Genomic DNA, 631 nt, shown 5'->3' on the forward strand with positions numbered 1-631 from the left:
AAGTATGAAAAAAAAAAGGATTCCACTTGAAGAAATGTATTTCAGAATTCACTCAGTGGTTCAGCATGGGGGATTTTTTATTCTTTTTCAACCTTTTAAGCATATCTAGGAGTGCTTGGGACCTTGGAGGGCCTTAAGACCAGCTCCCTACCAATATAGCTTCTTTGCTCGAAACTCTTCAGTTTATCTACTATGTTCAAAATGTCAGTAATTAACCAAACATTTCATGCTGTTGGGTGCCTTTGTTTCTGTGCTGTTCCCTTGGCTTAGATGAATTTTCACCCCCCGTTTGCCTGATGAACACTTTCCTACATCCTTTGAAATTAGTAGAGACATGGCTTCCTCCACAGCCCCCAACATAAAAAGTTACTCATTTCCTCTCTTCTGCAGCAACATCTGTGAGTTCGGTCCCTACTCTTGGCCACTTGGACAGTATAAATGAGCTTCTTCCCTGTCCTCCATGCCTTAAAAAACTGGAGAGTCACCGCCATAAAAAAGAGTGAAATAATGCCATTTGCAGCAACATGGATGGACCTAGAAAGGATCATTTTGAGTGACGTAAGTCAGACAAAGACAAATATCATATGATATCACTTAAATGTGGGGTCTAAAAAATGAAATAAACTTATTT

The sequence above is a fragment of the Hippopotamus amphibius genome, chromosome 7 (assembly GCF_030028045.1).
Source record: "Hippopotamus amphibius kiboko isolate mHipAmp2 chromosome 7, mHipAmp2.hap2, whole genome shotgun sequence".
In the NCBI taxonomy this organism is placed as follows: domain Eukaryota; kingdom Metazoa; phylum Chordata; class Mammalia; order Artiodactyla; family Hippopotamidae; genus Hippopotamus; species Hippopotamus amphibius.